Raw genomic sequence first — 19983 nt, forward strand, 5'->3', positions numbered from 1 at the left:
TGGATGCAAACACGGCCACAGGACTGAAAAGTGAAGCAGCCGTCGCGCCAGCAATACGAGTCTTAAAGAAAAAGTCTCGCACGTTCACAACAACACAACCGCCACAACACGCACACAGATCCCAGATGTAAAAGCGACAGCTCCAAGCTCCCTCCGCCCCACCGTTAGGCTCTGGTTAGCTCCCGACCCTCTCCTGACCCCGGTCCGTGACTGCCAGTCCCCTGCCTGCCCTTCCCCCAGCAGATCTGCCCGAGAACGCTGGGGGTACCCGGAGCCGGCCCCGGGGGTCCAAGGGCGCGGGGCCGGGGAGCAGCGGGAGGGAGCGCTCCTCCCGGTACCTGCTCCAGCCCAGGTCCCTCTCGCCGAGGCTCCCGCGACCCTCGCGGCCGCCCGGGCCCCTCCTCCGCCCTCCAGGCTCACCCGGCCCTGGCCAGGTCCCAGCGCTGCCCCCACCCACCCGGAGCCCCGCGCATCCGAGAATCCCCTCCAAGCCGGCGCCGGGAGAACTTACCACATGCAGCTCCACCTGGGAACTAGCACATCGGGAGGGGTTTCTGCCCACTCCTCAAGCTACTCCCGCTCCATGCGGAATCCCCCGCTCCGGGGGCCCAAGGGTGGCGCCGAGGAGCGGGCAGGAGGCGAGACCGAAGCTAAGACTCCGCCGTCCTCTGCCTGCGCGCTCGGAGCATTATACAATGGTGGAGGAGGAGGCGGCGGCGGCGGCGGCGGCGGCAGGCAGCGGAGGAGGAAGCCGGAGGCGGGCGGAGGGGGCGCCCTGACCGAGCGAGCGGCAGCCACTGCTCCAGCACTAGCTGTGGAGGAGTGACGTGCGGCCAGCGAGCCTCCCGCGAGCTCCGGGCCCCGGGCTCAGCAGGCCCCGCCCCTCGGCCCGCCCCGCCCCCTCGACCACCAGGCCCCGCCCCCTCGGCCGGGCCCCGCCCCCTCCCCCGGCGGTCCCGGGAGGCGCGATAAATGCCGAGCGGGGCCCCGTCCGCCCCAGGAGCAGGAAGGGGCAGGCGGAGCACGCGAGACGCCGGGTGGCAGCGCCGCCCACGGCTCCCTTCCCAGCCGGCTCGCCCTTGATTTTCTCTTAAAGAAAAGCTTAAGGAGAAGGGGAGAGGAAACGAGACACTCCGGCCAGGGGACCACAACTAACCACCAATAATCCCCTCAGACCACTCATGCAAATGACGGAGCCGCTAGTGACAAAGGCGGCAACGAGTGCCGCGCGCGCACAGCCCGCTGAGTCGCGCGACCGCAAATATGACAAGCATCTCAGCTATTCTGCAACTTGGGGCCGGTTAGCCGGGCAGGCAGGGTCCCGGGGGGTGGGGGGGGATGGGGAAAGAAAAAAATCCGACCCCGGGGCGCAGTATCCACGCTGTCCGCGGGGTTTTCGAGACAGATGTCCCGGGAGGGCGGGGGCCGCGCCTCCGCAGCTGAGACGCTCTCCGATGCCTGCGTCTCTGGACATACGAGCGGCCCTCAGAGTGTCCGAGAAGTAGGATGAAGGCTCCGGCTGGAGGTGGGGACAAATTCCCCTTGAGTGCGGTGTCCTCAGCCCAACACTTGAAATGGTCACCAAGTCGAGTACCTTATCGGAACAGGAGGGAAACGACTTTGCAGCCTTCGTGGCAGGCTTCGGCCGCGGTGCAAACCCGGCAGAGCCCACGCAGGTAGGGACGCCTGGCTTGAAGACGCAGGGGGCACCTAGGCGCAGTTTCACAGCGATAGCCTTTTCCTTCTCCTTAAGAAGTTCTGCTTTGAACTACTTATATTTATTAGGGAAATTTATACTAGTTTTGGGAGGCTTGTGTGTGTGGTGCAAATTTAGAAGTCCTAGGACAGGAGACCTCCCCTGGAAAATTAATGATTATTTTAAAAATGACATGCGCATTCAGTTTAAAGATGTTACGAAAAGGAACTCAGGCACCTTAAAATTTTGGCTGCCACCCCAATCAATATCGTCTCAGATCTCTTTGGAATTTAATGGTCCACTATACTAGTTATATTTAAGGATAATAAAGCTTTAAGACCTAACATAAAGGTGATTATAAGTCGTTAACATCAAGATAAGTTGAGACCTATTGGAACTGTTCAGTAATGATTTGTTATCAAATTGACGATATTATTGAAATTAAATCTGGGCTAAAATGTTGGTAGAGGAGAAAATGTTTCTTGTTTTATCTTGAAAGGGAATCAAAAAGATTTTTACTGGACCCTCGATATAATTAAAAGGTTACACAGATTTTTCATTTTTAAGTACAGCCAGTGCTAAAAGCTAATGATTTGTGGATATCTTTGGAAATTTTCATTACAATGGCATTCCAAATTACTCATCATGGAAGTCGTGGTCCAGGCCCTCAGCGCATCCTGCTCAGTTTGTGCCTAAGTGGCACAGTATTCAAACATTTTGCCATGAGGCCAAGATATTTTTCATTTCCAGAATTCTGCCTTTCAGAGAGGACACTACTAACAATTTCCGAACAACCCACTCACTTTAAAGAGAAGCCATTGAAATAGAAGCTGCAATACTGTGATCTCTCTGTAGCAGAGGCCAGAGGCTCTCTTGAATTTAAAACAAATTTAAACTGTTATTCATGAATTGAAGTGAGCAGCAAGTTAGACTTGCACAATTTTTGTGACACTTGGATATTTTCTAGCAGATGAATTACTGGAAGAACTAAAGATCAAAGTGACAATTTGTGTGTCTCCAGAGTGGATGCATGATTTTGCTAAAGCACGAATTCTGTGTGTGCTCAGGAAAGGTCTGAGTTCTTAGGAAAGCAATCTGAGTTCTGAGGTAAAATATTTTTCACCTTCCCATACTTGTGAAGGTAAATGCCTTATCATTTTATATATGTTATATATAGGTATCTGTGTTATATATGTGTCCCACTTTCCCCACTTTGATATTCTGGCATCTTTTACCAAGAAGTCAAAGCATGAAGTGGCCATTTGAACACCTGTTCATGTGGTCCCTCACCAGGTGGTACACAGTCCCTTCCCCTAGGGCAGAGTCCCCCCTCAGCCCAGCCCAGCAATTCCTGCCTGGCCCTGGGAATCCAACTCCATGAGGCTAAGGAAAGGCCTTCCCAGAGTTTTTGAAGTCAACTCCCTTTCCCTTTAGTATGCATATTTTTTTAAAAAATATTATTTATTCCTAGCAAATGAGCAAGAAATGCTTAGTGAACACATAAGTATGGTTTTCACACTTTCACTCTCTGGGACACTTAAAAGCCCATTTAAAATAATCCTACCCTCAGGATTTAGAGTTTCTCCCTCTCACTTGCACATACAAGAAATTAGGCCAGTCATCCACACTTAACTATCAGGAACATATCTGTTTAGGGAGAAAAGAAACACTGCTCTTGTAAGTATAGGACTGTGATGATAATTTTTAAAAATACTCGTGAGTTTAATTTCAGAGAGGTACTTCTCAACATTGCTTTGTGGTTCGGGGTACTAGTTTGCACTTCACTGCTTCTCTTGAAAGTTTCTGTACCCTCACGTCTTGCAAACAACCAGATGACTGCACTAACTGAAGGCCACTTTTAGCACTTAATTAATATGCACCAAAGAATTGACACAAGGACAAGCTAGCTATATAAACTGAGAAAGACTTCACAACAGTTTTCAGACTTAACCTTTCTCCTTTATTATGTTTTATCTTTCAAGTTCCACAAGAAATCCCAGTCAATCATCCATCTATATACCTTGGAAATATTGATCTTATGCCCCCCCATAAATGTTTCAGTTATTAAACACAATAACATAGCCAGCTGGGTTAAATCATCTTTTCATGGAAAATACAGAGAGTCTAACTGAATGCGGACTTCCCATTCACTGATCACTGAAATCTATTAATAAATCTTCTAAATAAAGTCTCGAAGTCCCACATTACCTAACTGATTATCAGAGAGTTGACACAGGATAGGATGACTGGGAAAACTAATGAACACTCTCACAAAGAAAGCATGAACAGGTTCAGAACTTTTCAGCCACTAGCAAGTTAAAACTTGTTGGCACCAAAGGAGCCGGTTAACTCATCTGCCTCTGTAAAGTCTTCTCCATCTCTTTGCCCACCTCCTCACGTCCGGCCTTCTCCTGCCTGTCCTTGCAGTCATGCTTCACAAGAGTAGAGCTTCAACTCCAGTGAAGAGCCACTCTCGCAGTTTCCCTCACTGTTACTAGGCTGCTTTGCAATGACGGTCCCTTGTGTTCTGAGAGAGGGTCATTTTCCTGTTAGTGAACACGCCTTTTTCTTTTAAAGATCTGACAATATTTAAATCCTAATTTAGAACAAAACCTTAATGATGATATTGGAATAAGACGCTCTTGAAACTCTTTTTTCTGGCATCTTTGATTCGTCCCTTCTATTTCTAGACAAGATGGCTTCTGTTGAGCGTAAGTTTCCTCCTTACTTCACTGGCCACTATTTCCTGGTAAAATCCTCTGATAAATGGAGTGGCTCTCCTTAGACACTCTGGCTTTTGCTTTCACCTTTTCTCAGCTGGAAAGAGAAAGCCTTCCCTAGTGACAACTCTTCAGGGCTCCCTTCCTGCCAGATGCTGCTCCTCCACGGCTGGTGGGTGCTCCTCAGAAACCTCTCTCCTTGTCCTCAGTTCCCTCTCTGGCCTCTATAAGCTGGCCTATCTGCATGTTGACCCTGGTTTCCTGTCCATAAACCATGCTCCCTTCTTGAGCAATTCACCTCCTTTTCAAGGTACCGGCACTTCTGGCTTCCCTAGAAAACTTGTATGAATGTTAGAAATTGTGCAGCTTCCAGACCATCAAGCCTGAGTCTTGGAGTAGGAGTCTGAAGATCTTGTACAAATAAATCACTATGATTGGTTACTGACTTTTTAGTTTCTTAATCTGACATGTCACAGATTTAGGATTAGCACTGGTTCTGGTGAAAAGAGCACATGTGGTTAGTCAGAGAAGATCTCAAGTGTAGTTAGTTCTTCAGCCACAGTCAGCAAGGAAGCTGAATCAGGGCCTTCCCATCTCGAGGGCTGTGTCCACCTCCCGCCAGATGAGGCACTAGGGCCCAAAGGTTCCTGTAGCCCCTTCCCAGAGCTAAGAGTCTATGAAAAGGTGGCTACAATGGGGACTACCTTCACAGAGGAGTTTGGAAGAATATAAAATCAACTTCACATCCTATTTTCTGTGACACACATTCTCATATCTGTTGTAGAAGAGATCTAAGATTGTGTACCTTTAAATCACCTATGAGTAAAGAGGTCATTTAAGAGAAGTAAGGTGATTTTGGGAGTGTAAATAACAAATTTAAGCCACTTTTTGAAGTCCCAGATATAAAACTTCTACTTTGAGATGTGAAAAAAAGGTCAAAGCTTTAATGTGTATAGATGCCCAGGAAATACCTCTGACTTCAGACTATGAAGTATGATACTATAATATCATTAAAAATAAACACGTGGGCATAGAACACAGTTTAAATGGAAACAGTGCATACAACAAAAAAGTGAATCAGTACTTTGCCACTGTGAATCTTTATCGGTTTTCTGGAGGAGAGGGAACACTTAAGCAAGACTTTATCTTTTAGTCACCAATGCAGAATTGTTCTTTAAAGACATGTTGCCAGAATAAGCAAGACTTTTCCAAAATTATCTAACTGTCCAATTTAATATTTTCGTTAAATTGAAAAAATATATATTTTCAATTAAAATATTTTTATATTTAAAATTTCAGAAAGGCAAAGTGAAAGCCGAGTAGGAAGAGATCAAGGTAAACTATTCAGATAAACAGCAATGTTACATTAGATACATTTGTGCAACTCGTCAATGGTTTTCCTAAACATGCTTTAAATATTGAAGATTATCTTTCTAAGTAATATTTATTTCAAAACTGCTGTCTTTAGAGAAGTCTTGTTTGAGGTGTATGAAACTCCTTAAATGGTCAATTATCAGAGAAACTGGCTTTTAAGGAGAAAATAATAGTGTGAATGAGCTATATGCAACTTCCCTTTTTAAAAACAGAAGTTGAATCTGTAACACCAAATTTAGAAAGGAGAGGGGATGGCAGCAAATACCACGAGAATATCATCTATAGCATTGACGCCCACTGCCGTTCTGTTCTGTTACAATTAACGTACACTTCACAAATTTGAGTTTGCTCAAACAATGCGTGTATTTAGTTGTTCCTAAAGATTCTTTTAGAAGAAAATATACATATGAAAGAGTCATATCAAATTTAAAAGAAAGAAAAACTCATTGAAAAAGTGTCAGATTCCCTGACTTTGGCTACAGTGATTCATTTGCCCTCATAACGCAGAGGGCAGCATAGTACATACTGGGACAGCTGATAAACAGCTTTTGTGGGAATAGTAATGGTAATTTGAACATCATTTATATTTGTTTACTTTTCTTTAAGAAATTAAAGCCCAAATTATAAAAGGTTGAAAAGAATTTTGATGAATCAGACATTCATTTTCAATCAATCCTAATTTGTTACCACTTTAGAACTGTTAGACATCATGCTTTCAGTTTTAGCGATTAAAAAAAAAAAAAAAAAGCTCTAAGGATAAAGACTCCAGAATTACTATTTCCACATTACAGCCAAAAATGAAAAGTGAGAAAACAGACACCTTTCCAAAAGTTCATCAGATGAAAAGAGTTAATAGAGAGCCACACCATTTATGGACAAGAATACTTAATACTATTCAAGTCTCCCCAAAACACATCAATAAATTAAATGTGATTCCAACTTAAATCCCAATGCTCCCCTCCCCGCTGCCCATGGAACTTAAGCAAATCCAGAAATCATCTGGAATAACAAAGGACAAAAGATAGCTTTAATAAGTTTAAAGAACAAGATGGAGGATGTGGCCTAACAGATATCAAGGCTTATTATAAAGTTCTAGTAATTAAAGCAGATTGGTGTTGGCAAGGTATAAATAGATCAGCAGAACAGCACCGAGAGTGCAGAAACAGACCCACACATGTATGTACACATAAAGTTTATGACAGAGGTGAGGCAACAAATCAGTGGGAAAGAATAGGCTATTCAATAAATGACTAAAGGTCACCTGGATACCTGCATGAAAAATAAAATTAGGTAGCTCATATTAAAATATATATATATATTTCAGGTGGACTAATGTCTAAATATGTGAAACAAAACTTAAAAACATTTAGGAGAGAATACAGGAAAATATATTTATGGGCTCAGAATAAGGAATGTATGATTATTCTCAGTCTCTTAAGATTAATTCTCTTCTTTGCTCTGTGCCTGGAAATGTTGACCCCTAGGGACAAAGCTCCTTTGCCAACCAGCTTCCAGCTGGATTCCTCAACAGGAAGGTACCAGAAAGAGACCAGTGGGTCAGAGGGGAGAGAGCTTGGGCTATTTCTTCCTTGCTCCTTCCTACTTTGGGCTCCTGTTACAGCAGGACCCATCCCTCCATAGCCACAGCTTCTGCAGGTGGCCCTTTCTCCAGGGCACTCACTCTCACAGACTCTAGCAACACCATTTCCTCCCCTTTCCCCTGCAGACCTGAGGACAGTAAGATCTAAGTTCTTGGTCTTCCATGCTTCAGGTTTTGTCACATCTCTGTCAAAAGTCCCTCCATTTATGTCTCTTTAGTTGAATCATTTGAGTGGAATACTGTTTCTGGCTGAGACTTTGACTATTCAGAAACAAAACAGCCAGGGCCTTCTATGGCGTTCTAGTAGTTAAGACTTCATGATTCTAATGCAGGGGCGTGGGTTCAGTCTGTGGTTGGGGAACTAAAATCCCACATGCCACCTGGAACAGGCAAAAGAAAAGAAATAAGACAGCCAATACACAAACTATAAAGAAAAAGACCAATAACTTGGACTATATTAAAAATTAAACATCCATTAAACAAAACACAAGATAAACAAGATAAAGATAAGTGAAAGACTGTCAAGTGATGGTATATAATTCATATAATCAGCAAAAGATTAATACTCAGAAGTAAAAAAGAACTCCGAGTTAGTTTTTTTTTTTAAATATAAAACCAACAGAAAATGGGTAAAAGGAGGAAACTCAAATATCCAACAAATGTGAAGAGATACTCAATCTCCTCAGTTATAAGAAAAATGCAAATTATAAAAGGTTAGTTCACAGCTCTCCACTTGACCACTTTGGAGATAATGTGACATTAGCTAGTGGAGCTGGACATGCACACACACTGCCCACATACCTGCAGTCTTTCTCCATGAGGGTTCCATGAGAAAATAAGCCGCCCTACAGAAAAGAATTCAAGTGACTATTTCCTCAGTTCTCCCAAGGGTGGTATAAAGGTAAGAACCAGTGGTTGCTAGTAAATGTTTAACAACTGGCTGGGGTTGGGGTGGGGGTGGAGATAGGGAAAGAAGGAAAGAAGCCCTTTTTGAAGCATTTGCTGATTTCTGTGGTGTAAATACCCCATCAGGGCTGATTTCGAACCTCCCCATTGAACTCAAGAATTACATAGAGATTGGTGTGATCACTCTTAGGAGCAGGTGTCAGTCTCCAGCTCTAGCCCCAAGCATGAACCATTCTAGACTTAGAGAGGACAGAAGACAATTCATTACATACAACAAATGCCTTAGGATGCGTTGCATGTGTGCCTAGTCACTCAGTCATGTCTGACTCTTTGCGACCCCATGGACTGCACCCCACCAGGTCTTCTCTCCATGAGGATTCTCCAGGCAAGAATACTGGAGTAGGCTGCCATGCCCTCCTCTGCCTTAGGGTACTGGGGCTTAATTTTCTGGAGGAATTCGGGATGAGAAGGGCTAAATCTAGAGAGACTCTTTGTTTTCATCCCGCATGGAGACATAGAAGAATGTTTATAGTAGCTTTGCTTGTAATTGCTAAAGGAAAATTCATCAATACATTTGAAAGCTACGGTGGTTAAGAAATACTAAAGTTACCAAATATCAACGTGGTTAAATCTCAAAAACATAATGCTGAGTAAAATAAAGCCAGTTGTAAAGTATGTACAGTATAATATCATTTATATAAAATACTTTAAAACATGCAAAACAATGCTATAATATTGTTTATCGATACAGATGAATGTAATTATAGAATAAAAACATTAGAGACCAAAACCATTCAGGAAAGTGGTTAATCTTCATAAACGGAGGAGTAAAAGAATCAGAGAGAGATACTACAAAATTTAATTTCTTTGTTAAAAACATGAAAAGCAAACAAATATGTTGTAGTAAACCATATAAATGTATTGTTTTAGATTTCAAGACATTAAAAGACACATTTTTTCCCCTTTCTTTCTTATGGTTCCCATGAAATAGAACTTTGTAAGGTTTTTTTTCCCACAACTTGTAATATCTATTAATAATGCAATGGGTAATATTTATATTTCATGCATTTATCTTCATTATTTCAGTAATGACCTAATTCCTTTTACTCACTTGATACGACTGGCAGACTACAGTCCATGGGATCACAAAGAGTCAGACTCGACTGACCACACATGCACATGCATCCTGCCCTTCTCTCTCTCTTAATAACAGACTGCAAAATTCAATGACGATGCTAGCGTAACCGAAAGTTTTTAATAAGAAGCCCAACTGACAAGGCAAGTATAACAGAATAATAGGTTTAAAGCCAGTATTTGGGGTGTATTTCTCACCCGTCAGGCTAACTTCTATCATGCTGCCGCTGCTGCTGCTAAGTCGCTTTAGTCACGTCCTGCGACCCCATAGATGGCAGCCCACCAGGCTCCTCTGTCCTGGGATTCTCCAAGCAAGAATACTGGAGTGAGTTGCCATTTCCCTCTCCAATGCATGCATGCATGCTAAGTCGCTTCAGTCATGTCCGACTCTGTGCGATCCTATGGACAGCAGCCCACCCATGCTAGAAAGGATAAAAGCTTCCTTACAAAATGTGTAAGGCTTCCTGTTACTTCCTTAACATGCATCTAGCCCTAAAAAGTGAAATCTTGTTTTGTTTTTTAAAAAAACAACAAAAACACTCTTTCCTGGTGAACTATCTTCCACAGGGCGTTCAGTTGACCATTTACAGCTACCCCAAATGCATTCTGATTCTCTCTTTTTTGTGACCCTCCATGCAGGGTTATAGGAATAAAGCCCCCATACCCTCTTGATCTCTGGAAAGGTGGTGCTCTCTCAGCGCATGGGTAGTATAACTTTTTTTTTCAGAGACTGTCTTGAAATAAGCCTATGTTTTAAATACACACTTTTCTGCTCACTAGCAGGCATTCTGAAGCTAGGTGGTTCTAAATAAAGAACTCTAGTCAACAACAGGAAATAACTCCCACAGAAAAAAGGGGCAGAATACAAACTCTCACCAACTCTTATACACAGCTCACAACGGCCTTTTGTTCCGTGCACATTAAGCCTGAAATCTTTACTTTTCAGAGCATGTTTGGGCCTTTGCAGAGCAATTAAACCTTCCTTTTCCTTTTGCTGCTGTCCCTGCCTTCTCTCTGAGGAAGTTAACCTTACAACTAAGCTTCTTACTATGAGGTAGCAGGTCAGAAACCGAACCGTTTCTATTCTGAAACTTAACATTTTATTCCTTAATGGAGCTTCTCAAAAGGGGAAAAAAACAACAGCTCTCAGTGTAAAACTCACTTTTCCTTCTAATACATACAATACCACATAAACGCACATATATACATCCCAAAAGGATATTTTCATCTGCAGTGTATGTTTCTAAATCTATCAACAAAGACACTATCATATCAACCCATAAACCTAAACGGATGGGTTATCAACACTTTGCCAGTGACATTTCAGCAAATCAATGCATCTAGAAGACATATATTGTATTCAAAGGCTCACATCTTGAGTCTGTAGTGAAAAAGAGGGAGAAAAACCTAGATTCCAAGCCAACTAAATAGAAAAACATCTAATGAATGGTTTTTAAAGTCTCGGTGACTGCTACTGGAACAGAGTGGTGGCATTCAACTATAGTACAGCACAGGTACTCCAGACAAGAAAATTGGGCTGAGTAAAACAGCTTAAATATGACTGCAGACTAGTATTTCTTTCTCTCCTACACACTCAGTCTTGCCCTCTCTACTGGCTCCTTCCTGCAGTCAATAAATTACAGACTTGGTGTTCTCCCTCTTCACTTTTAAAACAAGAAACGGCCCTCCCCTGCTTCAATGCTGCGGGAATGTTGGTGGCTCCTGGTGGCTCAGAGGTAAAGGCATTGTCTCCTGACAATGCAGGAGACCCAGGTTCGATCCTTGGGTTGGAAAGATCCCCAGGAGAAGGAAATGGCAACCCGCTCCAGTATTCTTCCCTGGGAAGTCTCATGGACAGAGACTGAAGCGCTACAGTCCACAGGGTTGCAAAGAGCCAGACACGACTTACCAACTAACAACAACTGCTGTCGTTACCCTTCATGGTTTCAGTTCCACCTACTTCCTCTGGCTTCACAAAAAAACTATACTGACCACCTCTGGAAAGAGCACCATTACTCCCTAAATGCCAAGCCACTGGAGACTTCTCAGTTCCTCACTGACTGAACACCTATCTATAGCATTTGATATTAATGACTGCCTCCAACCATTTCTTTCAGTAACTCTGGTTGAACTCCTGGTTCTTATCTCTCTGGTTACTTGTTCCTTTGTTGGCTCCTCTTCCTCTTACCACCCTATAAACCTATAGGTCTTCACTTTAAAAAATAATCATCCCCTACTGCAATTTGGGACCAGAGAAGATTACAAAGGTGAGTGGATGATGGTTAGGATATCAGAATCTTCATGAGGTAACTTCACCCACTCTCGGGGCATCTATATGCTAATGATTCACAAATCATTAATCACATTCTAGACCTTTCTCTTTGAGGTTCATATCTGAGCTTTATATAGAGAAAGACCATACATATATCCCAGTTTGTCAGGGTCATACCTAATATATGCTTGTCCTGGCATAATTAGTAACAGCACCCTGTTTCAATCTCAAAAGTGTCCTAGGTTGAACAATGTGCGTGCTAAGTTGCTTCAGTTGTGTCCAACTCTTTGCGACCCTACGGACTATAGCCTGCCAAGCTCCTCTGTCTGTCGGATTCTCCAGGCAAGACTACTGGAGTGGGTTGTCATTTCCTTCTCCAGGACTGAACAATAATAGTATATAATTAGCCTATTTCTATCTCATTACCTATTAGACATTTTCACCAGATAGTATAAAGGCATCTCCAACTCACAGCACATCTAAAAGTGTCCTAATCTTATCTTCCTTAAACTTGTTCCTCCTTCTGAATGCTTAAAGATGGCTAAGGTAATAACAACAAGGTGGGTTTCTCTGGTGGCTCAGTGGTAAAGAATCCTCCTGCCAATGCAGGAGATGAGGGTTCAATCCTTGGGTTGGGAAGATTCCCTGGAGCAACCCATTCCAGTATTCTTGCCTGGGAAATCCCATGGACAGAGGAGCCTGGCGGGCTACAGTCCATGGAGTCGCAAAAGAGTTGGACACAACTTAGTGATTAAACAACAACCACCAATAAGGTATCCCTGGTGTCTTAAGTTGGAAATCTAAGTATTCTAAGTTTCTTCTCTCTCCCTTTCTCTCACATTTAACCAGACATAAAATCCTATCAATTTTCTCTCTTAAATGTTTTTCAAATATGTCCCCTCCTCTCCATTTCCCCACCACTGCCCTGGTCAAGGCCATATTATCTTTCATTATTGCAACAATCTATTTCCTGACTTCCAGTCCTAGATTTTCTCCTCTAATCCATCTACACCACCTACGGCATGCCAGGTAGCATGCCAGGTACAAGAAATGCAAAATGAACAAGAGATGCTCCTGCTAAGCTCACAGGGTAGACTAACTCATCACTGTGACACAGGGTTGCATGCTGATACAGACATGCGTAGGGTGACGATGGATACACACGAGCGGCCACAGAGCCTGACCAGTGTGGAAACAGGGAGGCGGTGATGGAAATGGTGGTTAGTTAAGGTCATTAAAGGCAGATGGAGCAGCAGAAATGGGAAGGTGAGAAACGGCAGAGGACATGCGTGAGGCTTTTGTAAATCGCAAGCAGGGAGCAGCAATATACCAGACCAGAGAGTTTGACTGGGCACATCTAGGAAGGACTTGGATACCACATTGAAGGATCTGGCCTTTATATCCTGAAGGTGAGGGGGAGTCATTAAAAGACTTTCCATGGGAGAGAGGCACAATCTGATTTTTATTTTAGGATGTAAATTCCTCATCTATTCCAGAACTTGACAGAATGAGCATAAAATTTATTAATAATAATCAACAAATGAAAAAAAATTAAAGAATGTATTAAAAAGCTGTAATAACTAACAGAGTTGGGTTCTGGAAAAAGAAAAATATAAATGAATCTGCACTGAAATACTTGAAACAGACCTTAGTATAAAGATTTAGTATATTCTAAAGATGGCATTGTTAGTGCAGCAGTTAATGATTAAAGGTGAATAATGGGTGTTAAAGAGTTTTGCCTCACACATGAAAAAACACAAGAGATTAACTAAATAATAAAATAATTTTTAAAATTGTAAGAGAACTAAAAAAAATTACAAATGAATAACTGATCTTAGAGGTACACAAGATATGTTTTCTAAACATAAAGCAAAAAAAAGAACTATAAAATTAAAACGAATTACACTAAAAAACTATACATCAAGAAACACCATAAGCAAAATTAAAAGAAAAATGACAAACCTGGAAAAATATGTGCAAACACATAACAAAGACTTAGTAACCTAACCTAACCTAATTCTATGGCTCAGTTACACCAATACTACAGTACATTAAGAAACAATGAAACTAAATTAGACAAACTGGCAAAGGACACAAGCTGATGACCAACAAAAGGAAGAAATGCAGGAAAAAAAAAATGAGTACAAATGTGTCTAATCAAAGCAATACAAATTAGAAATATAATTGCCATACAGCAAGCAAGTTAGATAAAACTGCTAACAATGTGAAGGCACCACAGACAGGTTGTCATAGCCAATGATGAAACTCTCAGTGAATTCAAACTTGGAAAGACAAGAGTTTGGATATGTGTATCAAGAATCTCCTAAAAGGTCCGTATCCTGTACTGCGGTCATCTCATTTCTAGGAATTTACCCCCCATGGAACCAATCAGAGCTACGCATAGAGAATACATTCATTCAATACATATTTATTGTATGTCCACTGTGTCGTAGGTTCTAGGAGTTGAGAATGTGGCAGCAAACAAAACACACCCAAATCCCTGTTCTCATGGCTCTTACGTTCCAGTGAGGGGAAAGAGAAAAGACAGAAGAGTCAATTGTACAGCGTGACAGAAAGTAGATGTTCTAAAGGACGGGGAATGTGTGCTTGGCTGTGTCAGTGTGGGGTGGGGGGCAATTTTGAGGAAGTGCTTTAGAAAAGCCTCACTGAGAGAATCGTGTTTGAGTGAAGATCTGAAGGTGAAAACTCAAGCCAAGCACCAGTTTTCCTGACAGGAGGAACAGAAAAAGTGAGCAGGGCTGCAGTGAGGTGTGTGCCCAAGGGCTCAGGGACCACAGGGCACAGTGGAGGAGGAGAGGAGAGGATCATGGGTAGAGAGGAAGTAAAGGGAAGAGGGGGGAGGGTGCAGAGGACCTTAGAAGCCAATGCAATGACTTTGGCCTTGACCTTGAGTCAGATGGGAAGCAAATACTGCAATATTCTTGGCCCCAACCAGGTAGCCTCAAGACAGTGGTCAAGGATACTTTTACAACAAAAGTCGGGTCACCCCACTCCTCTCTTAACAACCTCCAGTGATGGTGACTGGATTGTAATGACTGATTTGTTTAGTGTTGCTGTGACTTTGTAATCTCTTCAACTGTGCCCAAACCCTGATATTCAAAGATGTACTAGGAATAGCGCACGGCAGAGAATCACTGCTGGAGCTGGCGTGATGTTAAGAGCCTGAGCTTCACAGTTAAGGCGGATTGGCCACCAATGAGATTTCCACAGCATGTTTCTCCATTTCTGGTTCTTCACTGTAAAAAAGGGAAAATACTACCCACTTCCCAGGGTTATAAAGATTAAATAAGAAAATGCGCTGTTGTTTGTTTTTTCCTTTCAAAGTGAACAGTGCCACTGGTGGCATGTGAGGTGATTTTAAAAGGCACAAAGACCTGGCATTAAGGGGTCATCTCTGGAGGAGGGAGGCACCAGCTGGATGAGAGGTTAAGTGTCCTTTGAGGGATACAAAGGGCTCCCAGGAGGAGGAGAACAGGAGAGCGTTTTGAGACAGTACTCTGGTCTAGGGCGCTTCCCTAGTGGCTCAGCAGTAAAGAACCTGCATGCAATGCAGGAGATGCAGCTTTGATCCCTGGGTCAGGGAGATCCCCTAGAGGAGGGCGACATATCCCATTCAAGTACCCCTTACTGGAGAGTCCCATGGACGGAGAGGAGCCTGGCGGGCTACAGTCCTCAGGGTCACCAAGAGTTGGACACAATGGGCATGACTGAAGCGACTGAGCACGCATGCACTCTGGTCTGGGGTTTCCTGCTTTCTGGCCTCTCTTGCTGCTGGAGGTAATGCCGGGTGGTGCAGTTCTGGCCCGTTGCGTAGAGGAGATAGTCTGCTGGGAGCCTTGGGAAAGAACTTTTCTTCTCTGATTAAAAAATGGAAGACATATGGGCATGCAGGAAGGGCTCTTTGTCTCCTTCCTGACCCTAGGAGGATGTAGTCCCTGGAGCTAAGGCAGCCATTCTGTGTACATGATGTTAGAAGGCTAAGGACCAAAGGTGGTGGGGAAAGGTCCAGGTGGAGCCTGGGTCCTTGAAGGTGTTCACTGAGCTGATGGGCTGATAAGAACAACTGGCGCTAGGACTACCCACCTTCAGACCTCCAAGGGAGATAGTCAATGGCCTTATGAGTATGTTTGTAACCACAGGTGAGGTCCAAGGACACAGACCACTGAATCACTGGGGGAATAGTTCAACCCCACAACCCAGACCCCGCCCAGCTCAGCTAAAACAGTATCTCTGTGGGAGCGCCTAGGAGTCTGTATTTTAGACTTGCCAGCTATAGTGGTTTCCTATTGCTTCTGTAACAAATTACCATAAACCCAGTGCCTTAAAATGACTCAAATTTATTCTCTTACAGTTCTGGAGGTTCAGAGGTCTAAACCTGCAGTGTTGACAGCCCTGTGTTCCTTCTGGAGGCTTCACCAGAGAATCTGTTTCCTTGACTTTTCCAGCTTCAAGGCCACCTGCACCCCTTGGTTTGCATCCCCTTCTTCCATCTTCCAAATGTCCTATTCCAACCTCTGCTTCTGTTGTCCCATCTTCTTCTGCCTCTAACCTTCTTGCCTCCCCCTGATAAGGGCCCTTATGATTACATGGAGCACAGACAAATAACCCAGGATACTCTGGACAATAAGAATTTCCAGCCCCTTAATTTAGAAACATTCACAGACTCTCTTCTACTATGGGTAACATGGGTGGGGAGGGAGGGCACTATTCTGATCACATCATCACCTGGGGCTCCTGCATTGCAGGCAGAGTCTTTACCGTCTGAGCCACCAGGGAAGCCCTCAGTTGACTACAGGACCATTACAAATCATAAGTATAAGACACTATTTGTTGACATGCAGGTGAAAACATCTTAATCAATTACTGGTCATAGAAACTCAACCTAGTGGTTCTGAATGAGAGCAGAGATGGCGGAAGAGTGTAGAAAATGGGGAAAAAGTTAGGAAAAGCTTTATGCATTAGAATTATTTGGGATGTTTTTCCAAAATGTAACCCGAGTCCTGCCCAGACCTAGTGAAATGGGATAGCCAGCTGGGAAAAAACCCTGATGCTGGGAAAGACTGAAGGCAGGAAGAGAAGGGACAACAGAGGATCAGATGGTTGGATGGCATTACTGACTCGATGGACATGAGTGTGAGCAAACTCTGGGAGATGGTGAAGGACAGGGAAGCCTGGCATGCTTCAGTCCATGGGGTCATAAAGAGTCGGACACAACTGAACAAGAAGATCCAGGTAAAGGCTACATGCATGTCTGGGTGAATAAGCCTCCCTAGAATGCATTCTGCTGCAACCCCTGGATAAAATAACCTGCCAAATAACCTCCAACTATGCCTTAGTTTTCTCATTTCATCATCTTAAAATATTTTTTTAAAATATATACAACCTGCCTATCTCTCATGAATATGTGAGGATCGAGGAATGCTGAAGAATTTTATAATTGGTAATGAGCTAGCTAAGTATCACTGGTGACTATTAGAGGAAACTGATACAGACTATAAATGGTGGTGTTGCGCAAAATGATTCATTCAGAGAGACTCCAGTTACTCAGAACCAACAAAGCAAGCAAAAAGAAGTCCTTGAGGAAAAAAAAAAAGAAGAAATCATAAAGCCCAGGCATCAACCTCATGTGTTATTATGCCCTCCCTGAGTATCTATTTAAGTTTAAAGATTATTTTATTTGTTTTTTCCCCTACACAATAGATCGTAAGTGGAAATTAGTGGGGAGAATGGGTTTAAAAAGAAGCACACTGATAGTAACCACCCCCGCACCACCAAAAAAAAAGGAAAAGAAAAAGGTGGCTAACAATTAGAAACCAGGGTTGGGGGATTAAAAAATGTTGACACAAGAGCTCAAAAAATTTAGTGCATGGGATCATTTAAAATAGAGACAAATAGCACCATGCCCCTCACTAGCCCTGCCCTAAAGGGCTCTGTATTACAACGGAATACCTTAGCGATCTAAATGATCCTGAATCATGAAGAAAAGGCAGCATTATGTTCAATGCTTTCTGGGGGGACAATGTAATAATAACAACAATATAGGGAAATGATATAAGGAAATATTTTTATTGAACAAGTTTACATCTAACAAATTTGGGTGCTTAAAGAGAAAGTTCAAACATCTATGAAATGCATGTATACAGAACGCCTGAATAAATAATACACCACTGTATAAACCATAGCTGTTGTAAATCTAAACATAAGTTCCGCTGATGTGAAGGAAGCCCACCACAGTATAAGAGTTCAATAAATCTGTGTTGCCTGAGAGACAGAAATTGACACTGTCACTTTCATGGATGAAGGACGGTGTTAGACTGGTCCATCTGCTGGCTGTGGAGAATGTGATAACAATACCACACCTTTAAATCTGTATAATTACTTATTTTTACACATTATGAAGTGCGTTGACATCACCATCTTTGTTGCTCCCTATACCTCAAAGCTCCAAGTAGGCCCAGCTGCTACCACCCCACTTTACACCTGAGGAGTTGAGGTTCAAAGAAAACGTTCTCAGAATGCCACAATGACCAAGCGGCAAAGTGTAGATTCCAGATACAGGTTTTTTTTTTTTTTTTTTTCAAATTTATGTTATTGCAAATATCACTTTACTTCACTATTTAAAGAAGACTCTTTGCCAAAGCACATTTCTGCAAACAGATTCATATGGAAATTTTAAGTATGGTAATCTATCCATTTATCTATCTACTTACCTATTTATAAAGCAGCAAATTTTTAACATATCTTTTAAAAATATATCTTTTTCTTTTCAAAATGCCCACACACTGGCTAAGTGTCTATAAACAGCTTTAGTTCAGAGTGAGATTTTTATGACTGAATCTTAAACACTTAAGTAAACAGAAAATGCTAAAATGATCTAAGCTAATAAAATCATTACCTCTAAAAACAAAAAGCTCACAATGTACAGATCTCACAAATATTCAGTTGCTATATGAAATGCTGCAGTTATTCCAGTGGTGTATTTTTGCTTTTATTTATTTGTTGTGGACTACTAGGCTTCCGTGCAATTTCAACCCACATACATTGATGACACACACAGAGCTTAAAATGCCATGATTCATCAGGCTGCCACAGTCAGGCAGCTCAGTTATACACCTATCGGATGTGAAGCTGCACTCTGCGTAATGTACATTCACGCTCTTCTGCCCCCACCATGCGTTGCTGTAACGCCAGCAAAGCATATTCATCCACCTCCGACCCACCCTCCCACTCGAAGTAAATAAAAAAAGATCATGTAAAGCACCCTTCCTCAGAAACCATCTTTTTCACATTAACAGTAAAAAAGTCTTACTATGAGTTAGACTACTTTTATACCTTTTGGTTCTTTGCAGAGAAACCAAAGTACAAAACACAGAGTATTTTGAGATTATTTAACATGTAATTAAACAAACTATAGTTAAGATTTTTTGACATGCCTAAGAACACTAACTCTGGAGTCAAATCGTCCTGAGACAGACAGGGTTTCAAGTTCCAGCTTGACTGTGTGCTGGCGATCTGACCTTAGACAACGCGCTTAAGCCTCAATTTTCTCAACTGTAAAAACGGGACAGAATTAGAACCTGAGGCATGGTGTTATCACGTGGGTTAAATGAGATTATGAATGTAAAGATGTTGGCACAGTCTCTAAAAAATGATAAAGTAAGGTATTATAGCTGTTTTGTTATTAATAATTACTTAATTAGATAATGCTCACTAAATTCAATACTGCACACTGGTCCCTGGTGTTGCAAGGCAAGCTCCCTTGCTCCTCGCCATCAGGCCTCATTCACTGCTGTCAGCTGTGATGAATCTCATGTACAGGTTTGGGATACACACTGGAGATTAGATGGAGCTCCACTTACTTAAGGCATTAGGTCAGACTGGAGTACAGGAAAGAAACATTTTTATTGAATAAATCTCATCATCTGACTAGCATTCAAAATGTACCTCTGTCCCTGCAATTCAATATAAAACCAACTCCACCTTTTTCTTCTTTGTCTAACAAACATTTACTGACTGTCCACTGTGTCAGGCCCTAGGGCAAGCTTAAGAAAAGAACTAGAAGAAAGTAAGATCTCTGGCTGGTTAATTATTCATAATTTTCTCCTCTTTGTCACTTCATACTCTGATGGAAAGATGTATACATAACAAAGCATAATAAAGACTAGAAAAGATCAGCTACTTTCTTCAAATGCTTTAAAACATAAGTAATGGGAGAAACCAACATATCCCTTTCTACTTTCATTGCTGTAACTGGGCTATA

General features: G+C 42.4%; 1 protein-coding gene across 2 annotated transcripts in view; it reads right to left on the bottom strand.

Moving 5' to 3' along the window:
• The window catches only part of SERTAD2 (SERTA domain containing 2), a 112881-nt gene that overhangs the window by 22341 nt on the left and 70557 nt on the right, over positions 1 to 19983 (bottom strand). Inside the window, exon 1 of one of the 2 annotated variants that reach the window (XM_018055424.1) lies at positions 512 to 810. The exons of the other annotated variant lie outside the window; for it this stretch is intronic. The gene's annotated coding sequence lies outside the window, so the exon portion shown is untranslated. Of the gene's footprint in view, positions 1 to 511; positions 811 to 19983 lie in introns of those variants that run through there. 2 annotated transcript variants of the gene reach the window in all.

This window comes from Capra hircus, chromosome 11 (assembly GCF_001704415.2).
Source record: "Capra hircus breed San Clemente chromosome 11, ASM170441v1, whole genome shotgun sequence".
Lineage (NCBI taxonomy): Eukaryota > Metazoa > Chordata > Mammalia > Artiodactyla > Bovidae > Capra > Capra hircus.